We start from the raw sequence: 21,216 nt of genomic DNA, 5'->3' as shown, positions 1-21,216 counted from the left end.
CATTCCTTCCTTCCCTCCTTCTTCCTTCCTTCCCTCCTTCCTTCATCCCTGCCTTCCTTTCTTTCTTTCTTCCTTCCTTCCTTCCTTCCTTTCTTTCTTTCTTCCTTTCTTTCTTTCTTTCTTTCTTTCTTTCTTTCTTTCTTTCTTTCTTTCTTTCTTTCCTTCTTTCTTTCTTTCTTTCTTCCTCTCTCTCTTTCTTTCTTCCTTTCTTTCTTTCGTTCTTTCTCTCTCTCTCTGTGCCTCTGCCTCTGTCTCTCTGTCCATCTCTCTCCTCTCTCTCTCTCTCTTTCTCTTTCTTTTTGCAAGTCCTGAGGCTTGAACTCAGGGTCTGAGCACTGCCCCTGAGCATCTTTTGCTCAAGGCTCTACCACGTGAGCCACAGTGTTACTTCCAGCTTTTTCTGTGTATGTGGTACTGAGCCATTGAACCGAGGGTTTCACGCATGCTAGGCAAGCACACTACCACTGAGCCACATTCCCAGCCCTCTTTGCTTTCTTTTTTTTTTTGGGGGGGGGGGAGTGGACAGCCCTTTTTCACTTTTTCAAAAAGGCCACAGAGATGAAATGCTGGAAGTATTAGAGAAATTATTAGAGAAAATGCTGGGTAGAAAGAGTGCTCCAAATGGGAAGTGCTTTGATGAACCCCATGACCTTTCAGGGTTACTAAGGAAATTCTTGTAGCAGGTTTTTTTTTTGCTTCCCCGCCCCCCCCATCAGTGAAATAATCAGCAAATGAAGCAATGCATCTGAGCATGCTCAAGTGCTAGGAAAACAAATCTGCTGTTTAAAGGACTTCTCTAATAAGAAGCAGAAGACAGATGACAGAGCTGGGTTGTGTTCTGTTCCCTTGGGGGACATTCTTTGGTGATGAACTTTTCCAAGAGCCCAGGGCTGATAAACTTCTCACCTCAGGAGCTCCTGCCAAGCCTGTGGACATTAAAAACCAGACACAGAGCAGAGACCAGTCCCACTGGCTCAGCCAGGTCTACCCTCCTTTAGCGATGGGGAAGAGACTGCAGGGCAACAAATACAGATCCAGTGTGATTTAGGGACTTTTTAAACACCTTTAAGTCTAAAGAACTTGTGACTCTTCCTGAAGAAATAACCCCAACTTCTTTCATGATATGAAATTACTATAATTTAAAAAACCGCACCATTTTCCCTACTGAGGAATCAATATTATTTCAATTAGTTTAAATATGTCTTTATTCTGGCAAAAAAAAAAAAAAAACCCTCAATGTCAATAAAATGTGACATGCTAGGTGGGAAAGTTGAAATATAGAAATAAAAATGTAAGTAAAACTACTACAGTCTGACTACAGGGTACATGAATGCAGGGCTTCCAAGATGTATTAATTTACCATTCCCTTGTAAGTCTCTACTCTACTAAAATTGCTGCCATCTGTTTTTATGGGTACAGTTAGTGCTAGAGTTTGGGTTTGGAGTCATTTAGTTTGCTTTTTTTTCTCCCACTACCCTCCTAGCTTTGCATATCAAGAAAATCCAATTAGGTTAATGTAGAGAGTTGCCTGTTTGAGAAAGTTTATGATGCTCAACCATTAAGGAGTATGTCTTATATGAGATTCATCTAACCACAGCCCAAGTTCTCTAAGCAACAAAAGAAAAGACTGATGAAATTCAAGGAAGATTCTGGAAGGATGACTCAATGGATTGTTAAAGCTACTGAGTGATTCACTATTGTAGTTAGGAAGTAACTCTTCCCTTCAAAGTTGATGGATACCATGGAACAAGTTCAGGTTTTATACAAACAAGAGGTTCTATTTGCTCTGGAATAAAAGATCTTATATCTCAAGTCCTAGAAAAGAATGGTGTGAAACATGCTCTCAGGAAAAACAACAACAAAAAAGACACCATGCTTCTGTTTAGCCATGCTGTGAATAAATTAAAGGTTTTATACCATTGGTAAAAAGAGTTTTAACCAAGTTGTTTATTTTAGAGACTGGAAATTTGATGATGCAGGAGGTGGAGAGCATGATGTGACTCATCCTGTCTGGCGTTTATTTCTTCCTCTGATTCTTTTTACTCTCTCTCCTACCCAGCATCTTATAAATTGAAAAAATTCTTATTTGTATTGCAGTGGTTCTTATTTTTTAATCTCTGTATAAAAATTTGAGCATCTTTCTTGCTTTGACCATTGAAAGAAATAAGAGTTCCATTTCTGTCTGCTTTGCTTAACTTTTCTTTTCGACTTTTGTGTAGGACTTTTGTTTGCAAGAGAGCTATAGCTTTGGGTCATTTTAACTACTTTATACCTACAAGTGATCCCTAGATACCTATGTATCTTAATGCTCAGACATTTACTTATAGTTTGATAGTTTTAAAATATTTAATTATGTTAAGGAGAGAAATATCAAGCACTAAATTTTTGTTTTTGCTTTAGTTTTTTTTAAATAGTAGCCAAAGTTAAATGTATTGAAAAGGGATGGGGGTAGAAAAGTAGTGTCATGGCTTGTTTATCTAGAAATATTATTTACATTAAACTCCCTTTCTTGTGAATAAAACAAGAAAAGAAAATGCAGGAGAGGTCAAGTTCAAAGTGAAGTTGGGTTGCTTTCATATTTGTCTTTTGTTTTTGTTATTATTTCTTAATTAGAGAAGTAACATAATTGCAGCAACACCTTGACAAGCGTTCCCTTAAGTCACACAATTCCTAAGACCCACGAACCTCTCTTCTTCCCTCTGCCCCACCAGTCCCTCCCTCTCTCCTCCTTCCTCCCTCTCTCTTTGTCTCTCCTGGTACAATGGCTTGGGTATAGACTCTTAGCTTTTTCACTCATGGCTGGCACTCTAACACTTGTATCACAGTTCTACTGCCTGTTTTTTGTGGTTAATTATCAAGAATGTCATAGACTTTGATGCCTGGGCTAACTTTGAACTTTGATTTTCACAATCTCAACCTCCTGAGTAGCTAGGATGATTGGCTTGAGTCACCAGGGTCCAGCTAGATTTATATATTTATGTATTTATGTATGTATTTATTTATTGGAATTCCATACAATTTTATCTGAACCCTAGTTATGGAACTCAAATATTAGGATTGTGGTAAATTGGGTCTGAGGCAGTGCTTTCTCCCCTTATATCCACAGAATTTATGTCTGTATTATGCATTTTGAATATTTGATGTCTTGAATGCTAAGATGGTCGTTCCTATAGTTCTAAGATCTCGGTCTTCAGGCTCTGTCTCAGAATCCAGGCTACCATCTCTAGTTTAGGCTTTAGAATTTTATATAAATATAATTTTAATCAAGAATAGTTAATACTGTATCTTTTTCCATTTATTGTTTTATTTTTTGTGCTGGTACTGTAGCACGAACTCAGAGTTTTATCACTCAAGCCTAGCACTCTATCACTTGAGGCACATCTTTACTTCCAAATATTTTGGTAGGGAATTAGAGATAAGAGTCTCATGGACTTTCCTAACAGGGATGGCTTTGAAGTGGGATCCTTGGATTTCAGTCTCTTGAGTAGCTAGGATTACAGGCATGAGTCACCGAGGCCTGGCCTTATTATTTATTTTTATTATGAGGGGACCTTTTTTTTAAAAAGTTACAAAAAAGTTTCAATTCAACATGGCTGTTCATTAGTTCAATGCATCTAGATCACCATCATCTAGTACTGTATTCTTTTGTCCTCAATTATTTAATTTGCAGAATATGACATTGCAAAGGAAAGTCTACTGAAACTGGACATGCAATTCATGGAGGCACTTCCTGTGGCTGAGATATAAATAGGAGAACATCTTTTGTGAACCACTGTGATAGCTTGCACACTTCAAAGCCACTTTCTTTGAGAAAGCTTGGTGATGAAAGTTCTAAACAAAACTGAGGCCAAACGGCCTGGGGCAAGCTGAATTAGGGAACAAGGATTTTAGGGGTTTCATTAAAAGTAAAATTGCAAGCTGGGCTCTGGTGGCTCATGCCTGTAATCCTAACTACTCAGGAGGCTGAGATCTGAAGATCACGGTTCAAAGCCAGCCCGGGCAGGAAAGACTGTAGGACTCTTATCTCCAATAAACCACCAGAAAACCAGAAGTGGCGCTGTAGCTCAAGTGGTAGAGTGCTCACCTTGAGCTGAAGAGCTGAAGGACAGCACCCAAGCCCAAAGTTCAAGCCCCACGACGGACAAAAAAAAAAAGTAAAATTGCAGTTTCAGTGCTTGCCCTAATGAAGGTGTTAAAGAAAGCTTAGCCATTATCACTATATTTTTATATTTTATTTATTGCTTCTGTTTTATATTATAGACATTTATATTTTGCTTTACATATAATCAGAGGCTTACTATTGTTCAATTTTTCATGATCGGCTCTAATGTCATATTGACAGGAATCATTTTATCTAAAGGAAAGGGAAGAGAATGCATGTCTTTTCTACCCCCACTCTGTCCTGCTGCCTGCCAGTCCTGGTGTGCGGTCCCTGAGCATTTTTCCTTCTTCTTATTTCTCTCCTCTCCTCTCCCCCTGCTCTCTCTTTCTTTTTGTTTCTTTCTTCCTTGCCAGTCCTGGGGCTTAATGCTGGACACTATCCCTGAGCTTCTTTTGCTCAAGGATAGTGCTCCACCACTTGAGCCACAGCGCCACTTCCAGCTTTTTCTGTGTATGTGGTGCTGAGGAATCAAACCCAGAGCTTCCTGCAGGCTAAGCGAGCACTCTACCACTTAAGCACCAGCTCCACTTCTGGATATTTAGTGGTTAATTGGACATAAGTTTCTCTGACTTGTCTGCCTAGGTGGACCTGTGATCCTCAGATCTCAGCCTTCTGAGTAGCAAGGATTACAAGCATGAGCCATAAGTACCCAGCTAACATAAAGAATTTAAACCATTAATTAATTATGAAGAACCAATCATAAGGTTATATCTATATGATAATAGTGCGACCGTGACACTTCCCTTCCCTTCCCTTCTTTATTTTCTCTTCATTTCCCCTCCTTTCTTTTCCCTTCTTCCTTTCCCTCCTCTCCCTGACTCTGATCTCCACAGTAAAACATGACCACCTAGTGCCTTCTCATACAAGCAGCATATTTACAGTGAACCACAGACTGCATCTTTCTAAAAGATTTATTTTAGCCAAGCATCCACGGTTCAACCCTGTAATCTTACTACTCAGGAAGCTGAGATCTAAGGATTAAGTTTCCAATGCCAGCCCTGGTGGGAAAAATCCATGAGACTCATATCCAACAAGCCACCAAAATGGTGAAAATAGATGTGTAACTTAAGTGATAGAGTGCCAGACTTGAGCACAAATCTAAGAACATGAAGCCCTGATTTCAAGCCCCAGTACTGGAACAAAAGTATCTTTCAGTTAAGACTGATTTATTTCTATATATATATATATATATATATATATAATAGATTATTATATTTCTTTATAATTACAAAATATTTATAGTTTATTTTGCAGTATATTTATCATAGATTATATCTATATTATATTAAATATTATATCTGTAGTAATTATATTCTTATGTATCTATATTATATTATTAATTACATTATGGATTGTATCTATAATATCAATATTATATCTATATATGTCATAGGTTATATCTGTGATATATAATAGTACATAACATATACTATATATTATACATGATAAATAACACTATATAATCTATATCAGATTATATCTATAATATATAATTTATATCATAGCTTATATATGGCATAAAATAATATAGATTTTATCTATGATATTTAATATATTATAGATTATCATAGATTATATCTATGATATATTATAGTATAATTGTGTATACATAGTATATACTATAATATATATAATATATAACATGAGAGAGCTTTTTTGCAAAGATAATACTTTTTGTTATTTAAAGCTTCAGTGTTTCAAAAAATCATGTGTTTCTTGGGGCTGGGAAGGTGGCTCAGTGGTAGAGTGCTTGCCTTGCTTGCCTGAGGCCCTAGGTTCGATTCTTCAGTACCACATAAGCAAAAAGAAAAAAAACCAGAAGTGGTGCTGTGGCTCAAGTGGTAGAGCGCTAGCCTTGAACTGAAGAGCTGAGGGACAGCGCCCAGGCCCAGAGTTCAGGCCCATTACCGGACCCCCAAAAAAAGAAAAATCATGTGCTTCTTTAACTACAGGCATATAGTAATAATAATAATATTTAATTTTGTAATGAAAACCTGGTGAGGTGAGAATTGGGAGTCAGTGGAATGCTTTACATTGTTCTTAGGAATGGAAGTTGCAACATCATTAAGTTCTAGAAACATGGTTCTCACTATTGGCCAAAGGGAAAATGCGTGTAAGATGTTCACTAAAAATATCTACAAGAATGTTTATAGAGCACTATTCAGAACAGCTAGGAATTAAGTACCACCCAAATATCAATTACATTACAATGGATGAGTAGAACAATTACATAAATGAATAGTACACTGCAATCAGATTATATAAACCACCAGAACACACAGCAATATAGGTGATCTCAGAAATTTAACTTTGAACAAAACAAGGGCTGATGATGTAGTGATGTTTATATATGACTAAAAAACTGACCAAGCTCTTTTATTGGGACCTTATGCCTATAATCCTACCAACTCAAGAGGCTGAGGTCTGAGGATGTGTGTGAAGCCAGTCTGGGAAGAAAAGTCCATGAAACTTTTTTTTCTGATTGTTTGCTTTTTTTCTGCCTAGTCCTGGGGCTTAAACTCTAGTCACTTCACATTTTTTTTTCTGTGATTAATTGGAACTAAGGGTCTCACAGACTTTGCTGCCTGGGGCTGGTTTTGAACCATGAGCCTCAAAGCTTAGCCTCCTGAGTACCTACCATGTACTTGGCTCCGTAAAACTTATCTTAAGTACCATAAAAGTCAGAAATGGAGCTATGACATGGCAATCAATGAAAAAAACCAATAAAGAAGGAGAATTTTCTTACAATGAGAGGGTCAACTTTAGCCAGAAGCTGGTGGTTTATACCTGTAATCCTAGCTACTTAGGAGGCTGACCTCAGGATGGCAGTTCAAAGCCTGGACAGTGTTAGGCCCTGAGTTCAAGCCACATGAATGACAAAAAGAAAGAAAGGAAGAAAGAAAGAAAGAAAGAAAAAGAAAGAAAGAAAGCGAAAGGAAGAAAGAAAGAGAGAAAGAAAGAGGTCAACTATAATAATATAATTATAATCTTTTCCAGTTGAATATGTTATGAAGCTGTTTAAATAGTTAATAACCATGTAAAGATGGGAGCACTATTCTAAGTAGAAATTGTTTACTTTTCTGTGTCTTAACCAGTTTGTGTTTTAAAGATCTACACCACTGACATAATCTACTGTGTGTCACAAGAAGTTATCTTACATGCAATTAACAAGGTTGAATGGTATAAAGGAGAGAAAATCATACTGCAATGAGAGTGGGTTCCTTAAGTATACACCACAACACTGGGCCTGGCTGGAAATGCCTTGGGTAGGAAAGTAAAGTGGTAAGTGATCACAGATGAAAGAGACCTTAGAAACTGACAAATTGGATGGATACCCTGTGCAAAACTACCTAAAGATTAAATAAGATGAAAATAAAACAATAAGAAAGGAATACCAACCATCCTTTTGGCAAGTGAGAATGCCAAGACTGAATAATATTAGGGTTATGTTTGCTAGTAAAACAATGGAGTTTCAAGTTTAGTTTCTTGTGATGTATTAATGTGAATATATTTCTGGACCTGGATTGTTTGTTTTGGCCCTATATAGAAGCACATATTTATTTAGAGAGGTATCAAATAAAACACTTAAGGTGATCAGAGCTTATTAGCAATAAGCTCTCAAATGGACTCAGGAAAATTAAAACGTCTGCATCATTTCTATCAATTTTCTCAAATTGTTTAAAATAACCAATTTAAAAAAGATAATATATTGTAAGAAGCAAAATGAATATAATAAAGATCAACTGTGTGTGTGTGTGTATATGTGTGTGGGGGTGTAGGGGGTGGGTGGGTGCGCACACGCGTGCGTGCATGCCTGGGGCTTGAACCTCAGAGGTCTAGGTGCTGTCCTTGAGCTTTCCACCCCATCTTAAGTCTACTGCACCATCACTTGAGCCTGAACTCCATTTCTGGCTTTTTGTTGATTAATTAGAGATGAGTCTCCTGGACTTTTCCCGCCTAAGCTATATATGAACTACAATTCTTAGATTTCAGCCTCCTAGTTAGAATTATAGGTGTGAACCACCTGCACCTAGCTAAAATCAATTATTTTAATTAAACTTGTGCTTTCCATTTGAAACTAATGTACAGCAAGTATATATATATATATATATATATTTCAGACAAATGAAATAAATAGCATCAGAAAATAGGAGAATGGGAGAACCAGCTGAACATTCAATAAGGGTCTAATATCCAGAAATGAAGGGTTTATGAAATTATAAGTCAAAGAATTAATAACCCAATAAATAAATGGGCAAAAGAACTAAATACAGATTTCTTAAGAAGAGAAGTAAAAAAGGTCAATAAACACATCAGGAAATGCTCAACATCTCTGGTCATGAAGTAAATGCAAATCAGAAAAAGTGAGACTCCATTTCACCCCAGTGAGAATGGTCATCATCAAAATTACAAACAACAAATGCTGGTGAGGATGCATTATTTGTGAGAATATAAACTGGTGTAGAAATTATGGAAGGCAGTTTAGGGATTTTGTTTTTTTGGGGGATCCAGTAGTGGGGCCTGAACTCTGGGCCTGGATGCTATCCCTCAGCTCTTCAGCTCAAGGCTAATGCTCTACCACTTGAGCCACAGCGCCACTTCCGGCTTTTTTCTTTTTGCTTATATGGTGCTGAGGAATCGAACCCAGGGCCTCAGGCTTGTAAGGCAAGTGCTCTACCACTGAGCCACCTTCCCAGCCCCAGTTTAGGGATTCTTAAAATAACCAACATAGGATTATCCAGCCATACCATTCTTGGGAATCTATTCAAATGTTTACAAGTCATGATATGGTAAAGATATTTGCACACCCATGTTCATTGTTGCATTATTCACTGTAGCCAAGTTAGGAATCAGCCTAGATGCCTTCAAATGGATCAAGAAAATGTGGTATAGATCCACAATGGAATTTAACTCATCCATCAGGAAGAATATTATTGTATCATTTTAAGGAAATGGACGGACAAAATCATGTTAAGAGAAGTAGGTCTAGACCAGAGATACAAGGAACATGTTTTCTTTCACATATGGACGTTAGATTTAAAGTATACACATTTGTGAAAACACATACAGGGTCATAGGCATTTCTATACAAGCTGAATAATTACAGTATAGCATATACACGGGAGGATTGCAGTGGTGTAACTCTTTTGAGTAATTTTTACAATTTAAGAAAATAAATATCAGGAAGATGGAACATGTGTTGTTGGTGAGGAGTGGTGGCAGGATGAAGTCAAGGGAAAGGAGCAAAGGCATGGAGAAAGGAAGAGTGGATAAATACAATCATTATACTCAATGTACATATTTTAAAAGGAGCAAGGTAGATTGAGGTGATATATGAGATTGAAAGAAATGTGATCCCAGCAGTGGCAGAAGCTGGGCAATAAAAATTAAAATGCTTGCTACAGTAAATTTCAAATCTTGCCTGGTAATTAATGTCTGATAGGAAAATATAGCATATGCCTAGAGACTGAATTTACATTTCAATCTTCCATGCCTAACTAGTTAACATATGTGTGTCTGGGCATGTAAACACACGTGTGTGTGTGTGTGTGTGTGTGTGTGTGTGTGTGTGTGTGTGTGGTGTGCGTGCGCGCATGCTAGTACTGATGCTGAAATGGAGGCTCTGTGTACTATCCCTAAGCTCAAAGCCAGAGATCTACCAATTGCAGATTTTTCATGGTTAGTTGTACTTATGACTTTTACAGGAATTTTCTGGACAGTCTGGTTTCATACTCTGAGCCTAACATCTCAACCTCCTGAGGAGGTAGGATTATAGGTATGTGTAACCAGTGTGGAGCTTTAGTAGTCCTTGATATTGACTTATTGACCAAATTTGTTGTGCTTGTTGCTAGTTACCAAACCATAATCTAAATCCACATGGATCCAATGGATGATACTACTTTCCCCAGTTCCCTTTAGACAATTATTAACACACTATCACAGAAATCATCTTTCACTGACATGAGCATGTGCCATAGGGAGGTCATATCTGGAAAAGATCCTCTGATTTAGAACAGAGAGAATCTGCATAGTCTAAGTGCTCATAGTGTGGACCAGGCCAGATGCCACAAGAGAGTATACATTGACCTTCTGCGTTGTCAGGCGTGGATGCTGAGGAGAGTACATTGGTGAAGCTGGTGGAGTGAGGGGTGAGTCTAAGGCCTAGCTTCCACTTAGATATGATAAGCCATTGCTACCATGTCTAGAGGACATAAAGGTCCACTCAATGGCCCAAAGATGTTGGATACTCCCAGGTATGGCTCTGCCACCAGCATAGGGTACATCTTGACTTTGCACTTGCTAGCTATAGTCCCAACAAGTCCTCATACATTCATATATGCAAGGAGAGCCTTTAGGCTGGATCTTCCCTTTCTTAGACAAAATGAATCCTTTGTTTTCTTCATCTTGGCTCCAAAGATTTCTTCCATTTCTCCCTCCCCTTTTGGTCTTCCTTCCAGCCCAAGGATGTCATTCCAGTCCCAGTGCTTCCACTTCAGCATGTATAGGTGTGTAGGGTTGCACAGTTAGAGCCTGGTAGTCCAGCCTCTAGTCTAGTCCTGGGGGCATGGGATCATATCCAGGCAGCCACAGATTCCAGTAGGACTACCTGCTAAGTGGAAAGTGACAGTTTTCTATGGTGGCCAAGGGGGTACCCACCTAGCAACCAGCACAGGGCTGCGTAGCAGGTAATCATTCACAAGCAGCTTGAATTAGAGGACAATCTGGTTCAGGATGTCACAATATCAACACAGGAAGGTGAGGTATTGGTTCCTTTTTCTGGACACAACTTTTCCCTTTATGCTGTAAGAAAAACAATTCATCTTATAACTCTCTAGTAAAAAAAAAAAAAAGAAGAAGTACTTTCTTCCATATTATTCTCCATGCTTCCCAAGTAACCCTGGGGACTATCAGGTGATTGCCACCATGTAAGAACAGTGTTTAAGGGCTGCAAACTTAGACTTCTTCCATCATCCAGCTAGCCTCTCCTCTTCCCACATTCAGAAAGGATTCTACCCATGTCCGCTCTCATTGCTGAAGTTAGGCACACTTCATTTATAGGCAAAGTAAGAGTCGCTATCAAAACACAGTCTCCAAGGGTAGTTTGGAACATCCACATCCTAAATTGTCCTGAAATCTCCATAGTAGACATGTTTTTGCTGCTAACATTTTTGTGCCTGTGCTAGGGATTAAACTCAGGCCCTGAATGCTCCTGAGCTTTTTTTTTTTGTTCAGGGATTACAGCCTATCTCTTAAGTCACAGCTCCACATCCAGAATTCTGGTGGTTAATTTGAGATAGGAGTGTGGTGGACATTACTGCATAGGCTGGTTTCCAACTGTAGTCTGTATAGCCTAAGTAGCTAGGATTAGAGGCATAAGCTACCAGTGCCTGGCTGTTGCTACTGTTTTTATGTTACCCATAGTGAGGTCTCAAATAACAATTAACAACTGAGTCCACCATCACTTTTCTTGGTTTCCAAACCCTTGAGAGAGATGACCTCTAATGGAACTTCTTCCTCCATCCCATTTAAGTTTGAAGCTCCTCTAATGGAACTTCTTCCTCCATCCCATTTAAGTTTGAAGCTAACCTATTAAGACCACAATTCTGACATAAGACCATTTCTCTCATGTGTTCCTAGCCTGCTGTCAGAATGGCTTCTCCCAGAACAAACCTATCCAGACTAGAGAAGCCTCCTGTGATATTGTTTGGGGACATTTATTCATACAATTCTAAGGATTCATGATTCCAGTCACAGAAAAAGTAAAAAAAAATCCAAAAGAAGGTGACATTATAATGAATCTTGATAAATAAATACCACCAGGGTATTGAGTACTGCCTCAAAAGATGGCATGAGAATTTCATCCTTTTGGTATGAGAACAGGGTTTGAAGTCTTTGGAGTTGCAAATTTCTAACACCTTTTGGTTCATGTGTTATGTATTACATAACTCTGATAATAGAAAGGGTGTTAGAGTGGAGTGTTTGTCATTATCTATTATATTGCACACACACACACACACACACACACACACATCTTTCAGTTCCTTTGGTTATCAAAAGATATTCATTCCATTCCTTTATGTTCTTTGTATTTTCTCAGAAATTTCAGGTAAGTGTTCTTTAGAGCTGAGACTCTACATGATTTATATTGTTCTTGGCATCCTGAATAGCTTCCGGGTTTCAGAAAGGACCAAGTGGGCTCAGAAAGACCAGGGGTTGGAAGATGAGAGATGACAGGAGCTGTTATATGTTCATGTGTGCTGATATTTTCAGAGAAGGCGAATGAAGAACCAGCCCATTGCTGATAGGAAGTGCTGCCATCAGAGTTTTTTTTTTTTTCTTTTACTCAATGGAAAAGTTGAGAAATCATCTCTCAAATGAGGGAAGTGTCTCATGAGTCAGCTAAATGTGGACAGGTGGTGGCCAGATTCAGAGGGTTTGTGATCTGGTGAGGTAATAAGACCTCTCTCTACACAGCATCTGAAATCACTACCTGTGAATTTAAATCCACTACAAAAGTCACGAGAGCCTCAGTCTCCAGCTCACCTGCTCAGCAAGCTGCAGTGAATGGAAACCCTTCAACTGTGAGAACAGTGCTCTGCCCCTAATAGCCCCACCTAGCCAACTCCTGCTACTTTCCTTAGCCCTGACCCTCTCTGACTTGCCTAGCCAACAGGAGCCACTTTAATGAGGCTCTGTTCCCTTCCTTCCAGAATGCTTCGTTTTTACCAGGGCTTCACTCCTCTCAATGTCCACCCCCTGTGTGACTTTAGCAAGGCTTCACTCTTTTTCCTATCTTGTAAAATTCAAGATGTACTCATATCATGCTACTCAACTGTTTTGTGATTAATGTTAATTTCTTTCTTTTTCCCTTCTTTTTTTAAAATAAATATAATGTCATAACTCGTAGACACATTTGTTTACACCAAAATTGATGAGCTTCTCTGTGGTTTGAATTTAAAACCATTTCCTTTTTTTAACTTTGGCCTGTAGAGCCAGTTATCTCAGAACTGCCTCAAAACAATTTACTTTGGACCTTCCTAGTCAGGCAGTAGGGTCAGATCAGTTTGGTAGATTTTAGGCTCACATCACCACTACTGTTGATAAAAGTTTTTCCTTTTAACAAACAGCAAAATTAATAATTATGTCCTTTAACACAGGTTTACATTAGTTACATTAAATGAAAAAGCAAATAATTTTAGACCATGATAACAATTTTTATCCATTACAATGAAAGTACTTTAAACATGTTTACATACACACACACACTTTTGCACAAAAATTTTAAGGCATGATTTTTTTTTAAAAAATGAAAATCGGGCATAAGTTCTTCAGAATTCTAGTGGCAAAATACATTTTGCCCATTTTATGATCAAACCATGGGCTCAATGCTAGAAAAACAGGCAACACCAAACAAAGTAAAAGTCAAACCTTTAAAACAATTTTAATAATAAGACACACTATCATATTAATTGACCTTTAAGTACTTGTTAAAAGTGTGGGGTTGTATAAAAACCAACCACATGGCCAAGATGGCAAAAAACATGTCAGGATGGTAAGAAAACTTGGTGGAACATTAAGTAAGTAAGCAAAGAGGAAGCAGGCAAACAGGAAGCAGACAAATAGGAATCAGACAAATATATAAACAAAAAGGCAGACAGATCACACAGTAACACAATGTGGATGTACTTGAGGAGAGAGAGAAAGTTATAGATAACTGGAGTGAGGTGATATCTCAATGTTGTTTTGATTTGCATTTCTTTTATGGCTAGGGATGTTGAACATTTCTTCATGTGTCTATTGGCCATCCTTCTTTCTTCTTCAGAGAAGTTTCTCTTTAAGTCTTTCGCCCACTTATTTATTGGGCAGTTGTTTCTTTGAGGATTTGTTGTTGGGTGGTTTAATTTTTTGAGTTCCAAGTATATTTTAGATATGAGACCCTTGTCCGTTGTATGGCTAGTAAAGATCTTCTCCCAATCCGTGGGCTTTCTATTGATCTTGCTAGCTATGTCATTTGCCCTGAAGAAGCTCTGCAACTTTATGTAATCCCATTTGTCCAACCTTTCTTTGATTTGTTGTGTTTCCGGGTCTCTATTCAGAAAATTTCGGCCTGAGCCAAGGAGACCTAGGGTTTCTCCTATTCCATCCTGTAATGTTTTCAGAGTGTCTGCTTTGAGTTCAAGGTCTTTGATCCATTTGGAGTTGATTCTGGTGCAGGGTGATATATAAGGATCTAGCTTAAGTTTTCTACATGTAGTTAACCAATTTTGCCAGCACCATACTGAAGAGGTTGTCTTTCTTCCATTCTATTGTTTTAGCTCCCTTATCGAAGATTAGATGGCTATAGGTCTGTAGGTTCATTTCTGGGTTTTCAATTCTATTCCATTGTGGACACTGTTGATTGCATCCTTTGTTGCCTCCCGATTTGTGTTTTCCCACAATGAATGACCCTACTCTGATGTCATTTTCCAGTATGTCTTCTGGTCTTGTATCTACAAACCATCATATTGATTTGTACTCCTGTTATTGTAACAGTGAACTAAAGATACAAAATTATGCTCTGGTCACCTATCTACTTCCACTTTTGGATCTCTCTCCCTCAGCTTTTAGTAATGGTCTTGGGGCATATCCAAAACTTACTAGGTCCATAAAACCTGTAGAACCTTAAAGCCCCTATATTTAGTTAGTTCTAAAGGAAATATGTGACATCCAATTTCCCTTTTTTCCTTTTTGTACTTTTTGGATTGTAAAAATACTGTACAGGTGTTACAGTTACATGAGTAAGGTGATGAGTACATTACCTATGGAGCACTCTTGCCTCTTCCAGGCAAATAAGATGAAAATTGAGAGCTTTGTAATATAAAAGCACACCAAAACTCTAGATATATATTTTTCTTCATATGAGTATTTAGAATTGTGTGAACCTAGAGATATAACCTACTTGCAAGTTAATAATGAACTTGTCACATTTTCGTGTATGCTAGAAGATTTATGATACTCTTGGGTTAGAGGCAAAAAGGAGTTAATTTGTACAACAATAGTGAAAGCCAGTGAGATATGTGTGGGTATGTGTGTGTATTTATATATTTGAAGTGAATCTCCCAGCCCTCAGTGCCACGGAGTGAAGTAAAGATAGCCATGTGAAACCTATACAAACAATAGGTTCTGACTTTGAGCAACCACAATCTATGTAATGAGACCTAGGCATACCTGAACTTTACTCTGGAGGATGACAATAGCTTAGAAATAGCTTATGAAACTATTCTTGCAAATATACTATAGAATATAGAGCAGCTAGTGTTCACTTGAAGGTATATGAAAATACTTGAGACTGCCATGAAATTATTCTTTTTCTTTTGTTTCTTGAAGGTTCCTAGCTACCAAGACAGATACATATTTCTCCTAATAAGTACATAGCTCTCCTTAAAAATGAGGCTTGACACTTTGTTGAGAATACTTATTCTTTGTCTAGCTCTAAGCCTTAAGATGAAATAAGGATTTCAATCCTATCTAGAGTACAATTCAACAAAAGAATTAGATGGAGTTCAAATTTTACACATCTAGAAGTTTTTCTTTTAGAGACATTTCTTAATGCAGGTGTGGAAGAAATTAAGGAAAAAATAGGTCCACGAATATATTTTAAGAAGAAAGTCTAAGTATTTTAACAGTATTAAAGGATTACATTTCTGTTTTTTAGTGTGTAAATATCTATAGTATGTGCAAAGAACCAAAGTTCATTCCAGGGCCTATCATGGAATAGAATGTAGCAAATTTTGTATTGTTTGTATATTTATAGAATTCACCTGTCTCACTTCTCTCCCATTTTCATAAACAGAGCACCACTTTGACATAATGAAAAACAAACATTATATTTCTACCTCCTACAGGATTCTACACACTTTGCTGTCTGCTAAATATAGAAAAGATTCATGCACAATCCTCATCTTCAAGGAACAATTTTCAGTAACCCAAGTAGCTTCTGTATATCTCCTACCCCTTTCTTCCCAGCTGTCAGACTAGGTGAGTGATGACTGAATTCTATAAGACATAAAAGCTCAGATAATTCAGAGGCATGCAGTTAGTATCCAATAGAATCTTCTTCACTTGGATATATATTATCACCATCTTTGTGAGAACTTCAGCTTCCTTATTTGAAAACTGCACTGTCCAGTTAACAGAGTAGATGAATCTCATTATTTAAAACTTCATTTAACTGAAATTGGAAGGATTAATTTCTCAGACACTATTAATGTTTGAGATTCTGTAGCCACATATAGCCAGTGGCTAGTCTGTTAGACAACGCATATATAGAATATTTCCATTATCAAAGATGTTTCTGTTAAAACTGTTTTAGAGTGTGTTTCTGTTTGTTAAGAAACAGTCCATCTTCCTAAACTACATATGCTCCATAGCTGGTACTCAGATTGAAGATCAGACCAGAAATTCTAGAAACCCATCAAGTTAAGATATAGATATAAATTGTTCTACATAGGCACATTTATTTGTGAGGAGGAAGAGGATCAAACAGTCAACGTCAGCAGAATCAACTCTGTCAACTCTAGGAATGAATAGATGAAAAATTTAGCAATTCTTTGCAGCATTGCTTCTGTGATTGGAATTGGCTATGGTATTCTCAATGGTGATTTTGTTGGAAAGTATAAATGTGTAATTATCACAGTAGCTCACAGAAGAATTAGGATCTGTGCTTGTAAATGTCATTTGGTATTTACACATGACATTTTAATTTTGCCTGGTATCAGTACACCACAAATATCTTTATATGGTTTCTGAGGGTTTTTTTTTTTACATTTTTTATTGTGAAAATACCGTACAGAGGTTTTACAATTACATGAGCGAGGTAATGAGTTCATTTCTTATCAAGCACTGTTGCCTCCTCCTTCGTTTCCCCTTATGATCCCTTCTCATCTCCCCCTTCCCCACCCCCATGCCTCCCCTTGCACCAAAGTTGTAAAGGTCATTTTTCGACATAACGTCTTGTACTCATTGTTGCAATGAGTCCACTTGTAACCCTAATAAACAATTTTTCCCTTCCCCTCCACATACTATACCAACATCAAATACAGTGAAAACAGGTATTGTACCAGGGGAAGGGACATACAAATCAACAAAGGAATCATCTTAATTATGTTAGAAACAATAACAAGAAAGAAAAAGCATTTGAGTACTTATCTTGGGTTCATTTCACCTAACATCAACTTATCTGACCGTTTCTGCTTGTCTGAGACATGTACTAGTTATTGCAAATAAGGGAAACCATGGGACCTATGTTTCTTTGGGCCTGGCTTACTTCACTTAATATAATTTTTTCCAAGTCTTTCCATTTTCTAACAAATGGGATAATGTCATTCAATCAACTCCAAATTTATCGAAGACCACGGAGTCAAAGCAGAAACCCTGAAAACATTACAGGACGGAATAGGAGATACCGTTGGTCTGAGTTGTTTTTTTTTCATTCATTTTGATTCTTCTTACAGAAGGCATTTTAAAAATTAGTGGGAAACTTAAGACTTTCTTGTGTTTTATAGTCCCATTATTACTCAGTAAGCTTAATAAAGAAAGAGAATCCATGAACTATGTGAACAAATTGTATCTCCAACCACCCTTTTGTTAATTACTGGAGCTAAGAGAACTGGCTCCCCAGAATCTGACCTTCAGAATTAAAGAATGAGGTGGGAATAAGACAAGGAAAGAGAGACATTGTAATTCACACTGGAGTTACTTTGCTGTCACAATGAACACCTGTTCTCAGACAATCTTTTTGATTCCCACAGTTAGCTTTTATTTGTGCCTTTTTATTAGTATGACAAAGAGAACTGACTTTCCCAGATTTAGATTTGGAAATTTGTGGGACATATTCCTTTATTATGTAATCTTTCTTAAAATTGTGTATCATTACTTTGGCTCTTGGTGCCTTTTCCATCCTTGTTGCAAGTATGTATTTCTACAAATGGAGACTTTGGTTCATCATCATGATTAAATTATGAGGATTTGGGAGATTGTGTGATTTGCTATAGAAGTAAGGTATTATGATTAGGACCCTTTGGTCCATGTTTACATTTCTTTGTGGAATTTTTATTGGGGTCCTTATTCATGGACTCATGTGTAAGTAATTCTTCCAATATTCCAGTATAATCCCATAGAGTGGGACAATGCATTAGAAATTTAAAACATGCATATAATTCTTTTAAAATATACTTTTAAATATAATATCATAAATAAAATCTTTGTTTTGTTTTTTGTAATTTTAATATTATTGTCAAGGTTATGTACAGATGGATTACACTTACATAAGTAAAGCAGTTATAACATTTCTTGTGTAACTTGTTACACCCTCCCTCATTTCCTTCCTCTTTCGCTGGCTCTCTCAATCCCACCGCCCAAGTTGTACAGATCATTTCCAACGTATTGTCACTTTTGATTTCCATTAAGTAAATTTTTGTGCTGTTCCCATTCTGGATCTCCACAATGTGAACACTGGAACATCATGGTTATACTCCTCTGCCTTACAGATATATATATATATATATATATATATATATATATATGCCTACAATTTGGGTTCATATATGTTTGCTTATTCATTTGTTTATTACAAAAACTGCAGTTTGAATTCAGGGCCTGCACATTGTTCTCTGCGTTTTTTCCACCTCAGTGCTAGCCCCAGTTCCACTTCTGGCATTTTGGTTGTTGAATGGACTTTCTCCGGGAGCTGGCTTTGAACCATGATCCTCAAATCTCACCCTTGTGAGTAGGTAGGATTACAGGTGTGAACCTACTTTATACTTTGACTTTTCATCTCATTGTATCATGCGTATATTTCCTACCCAATAACATCCTTAGAAATTTCATACTGTTCTAAGAGCATCACTTATAATGATTACATGGGAGTCCAGTGTTTATAAATTCCATAATTAATTGAACTGTTTTTATTAATGAAAATCTTTGTTGTCTCCAAAATATTATATGTATCATCAAAGTTCTTTTGGATTTTTCACTCTAGTATTCATTTTTTATAGACAAGTATCTGCTAGTTAGAAAGAACCAAATACAAACTTTCTTCTTACATAATGATCCATCTTAACTTGGCTCATCTAAGACAGTAAGTTACTCCTCCCTGTGAAGTTACTCTTTTTCCCAACATATGGTTCCAATTTTGTAACTTTTACCCACCTTACCCACTATAAACTTTGTCTGAAATGACTCTTGCTATCATCCAGTTTTTGTAAAAACCTTTTCCATGGTATTTCACTAATAGGAAGGCGTATTTAAATAATAGCAACTTAATGTCATCATTTCCACGGGTATCTGCATTTCAGCCTGGAACAGGATTTTATTTTAATGGAAGAATCAGAGCATCATTTGGAAGGCAGAGATTACCCTTATGAACAAATTTGATCTTTCATTGCTTATTTTTGTTTTGGAATTTGAAGGCTAAAGGCTACCAACTCATATATCCTCTGTTGTCACTGTATTTGATTCCCGTTCCCTGCATCTTGTATATACATTTTTCTAATTTGGGGAGGGGAAGGATAACAAAATGCTGAAACAAGGATAGTGGTTGACCAATTCTAACAATGAGATGTACAATACACTATGTTGAAAATGAACTTTACAACTTCAGGATAAGGAGAAGGAAGAGTTAGGGAAGTAAGGACAGAGAGGAATGTAGGAGGAAAACAAAGGATGGAGTAACAATGCTCAACGGGAAATGTACTCATTACCTTACTCATGTAACTGTAACCCCTCTATACAATATTTTACAATAAAAATATTTTAAAAAATTACCAACTCATACTCCCACATTTTACGTGCTATACACCTTAAATGCTTCATATGGCTGAAAAGGGGGAAACCAAAAAGACAGCAACTTTCAATATAGATTGTCTATTTTTGTAATACCAAGATGCCAAATGCAGTGCCAAGTGCACAGGTACCCAGAGTACAGTCATTAAGCTCTAGAATTCTGAGTTGTTTGCTTTGGCTAGAAATCTCTTAATTTTATTATAAACAATATGCAGAAATGTCCTGAAAATTATTCATGCAGAAAAACCTTTCCTACAAATGCAGGAAAATTTGACCTAGTCAAAAAGAGTAAAATAACACAAGAAGAATTCTATTCCTGTTTATATATAAGCAAGGATTCAACATGGATCTACTAATAGTCTGAAGAAGACAAACAATTATTTAAGTGAGTTGTTATTATAAATGTAATGATATATGAAATCTGCCTGGGGAGTTGAAAAAAATCCTTCCTGCACAGTGTCTTGATACATAGGAAGGGAGAAAACAAATATTCTGTAAAATGATGAAAAACTTAGGAAGTTCAGTATTCTCCAAATATTATGACCAAGGAATGTAAGGTACCAGGAGCAAGGTGAGTTGGAGAGTGAAATTGGAGAGATGGAAATGGCCATATAGCTTGGTGTTAGGGCACTTTCTTAATATGCACAGGGCCCTGGGTTCAATCCCCAGCAATAAAAATGAAGGAAGGAAGAGACTAAGAAAGATTTGTGAGGTAGGCCTAGCATCATCATAGAAGTTTTATTCTCTTCCTCTTTTTTTTTTGTTTTTTTGGTTGGTCACGGGGTTGAACTCTGGGCTTGGGGGCTTTCCCTGTGCTCTTCAGCTCAAGGCGAGGGCTCTACGACTTCAGCCACAATGCCACTTACGTTTTCTAGTGGTTTATTGGAGATAAGAATCTCATGAACTTTCCTGCTTGGGCTGGCTTTGAACGATGATCCTCAGATCTCAGCTTCCTGACGAGCTAGGATTACATGCTTGAGCCTCTGGTGCCTGTCTACAAGTTTTATTCTCTAGCTCAGGATTTCATACTGTTAATTACACATTATTACTGCATGAGAGATTTTAAAAGTACCGTTGCCCAATTCTCAGCTGTTTTATCTGAGTGGGAACAGATGTATCAACTTCAGCTGATATGACATGGGGGCACCAGTAAAGCACCCAGGATAAAGATACCATGGTAGCATATAATAGTGTAGAACTTGAAAAAATTTCTGTGAGTAGAAAAATAAGTG

Source organism: Dipodomys spectabilis, unplaced genomic scaffold (assembly GCF_019054845.1).
Source record: "Dipodomys spectabilis isolate Male_0828 unplaced genomic scaffold, ASM1905484v1 ptg000343l, whole genome shotgun sequence".
Classification (NCBI taxonomy): Eukaryota; Metazoa; Chordata; class Mammalia; order Rodentia; family Heteromyidae; genus Dipodomys; species Dipodomys spectabilis.
Note: the sequence above shows the minus strand (reverse complement) of the source record.